Raw genomic sequence first — 830 nt, 5'->3', positions numbered from 1 at the left:
TTTTTCCGTGTTTTTTTTTTTTTTTTCCCCCCCTGGAGTTCAACATGTCGCTTCGCTGGATGCTTGCTGGCTGGAATCACCCGGAATGAGGCCTTTGCTTTCTTCCTGATTGTAGATTGTAACACAGCATAAGGGACTGGCAGCAGCAGTTACATGAGATGAATGGTAGTCTGTCATCCAGAAAGACTAAGAAAGCGCCCGGGGGAACTAGTAACTACAATTGGAAGTACTGGAGTGTGTTTATCATTGCTATGTACATGGAAAAAATACAAAACATCCATCCCTTACATATTTAAGGGACCTGCACTGTCAACATTTGTGAGGCTTTCGGTGTTTAGTACAAAACCTTCCCAATTTGTTGCAAAAAAACCCCATAAACTCTCTGAAAGTGATTGTGATAGAGTGATGATATGACAGCATCTTCCCCAGTTTCTCTCCAAGCACCCTGTATAGTTGGTGGATGAGTATGATGTGTTCCATTTGGTGTTTTGAAACCCTATGGAAAGATGCTTATATTTCATGTTGTAGTTCTTTGAGAGTGATTAAGAGTAACAGTAGAAGTGGGCACTAGACCTGCAAAGTATGACAAATAACCCCTTCTCTCCCCCAAAATGAGTTTGAATGTCTGATGATAATGGAGGTACCTTATTATTTTCCTCTTAATCACAATAAAACCTAAGAGAAGAGCTAAGAGGCTTAAGATAGTGTGCAAAGTTGTACTTTCTGACAAAGTAGCTAGCTTGTTAGTAGCTTGTTAGTAGCTTGTTAGTAGCTTGTTAGTAGCTTGTTAGTAGCTTGTTAGTAGCTTGTTAGTAGCTTGTTAGTAGCTT

The 830-nt window shown here is 39.9% G+C and overlaps 1 protein-coding gene across 1 annotated transcript in view; it reads left to right on the top strand.

Moving 5' to 3' along the window:
• Nucleotides 1-220: 220 nt before the first annotated feature.
• The window catches only part of NAP1L1 (nucleosome assembly protein 1 like 1), a 30,240-nt gene continuing 29,630 nt past the window's right edge, over nt 221-830 (top strand). The window contains exon 1 of the mRNA XM_026074279.1: nt 221-234. The gene's annotated coding sequence lies outside the window, so the exon portion shown is untranslated. The remainder of the gene's footprint in view (nt 235-830) is intronic.

This window comes from Apteryx rowi, unplaced genomic scaffold (assembly GCF_003343035.1).
Source record: "Apteryx rowi isolate R43461 unplaced genomic scaffold, aptRow1 scaffold_385, whole genome shotgun sequence".
NCBI classification, from domain to species: domain Eukaryota; kingdom Metazoa; phylum Chordata; class Aves; order Apterygiformes; family Apterygidae; genus Apteryx; species Apteryx rowi.
Note: the sequence above shows the minus strand (reverse complement) of the source record. Positions and strands in the feature narration are given on the sequence as shown.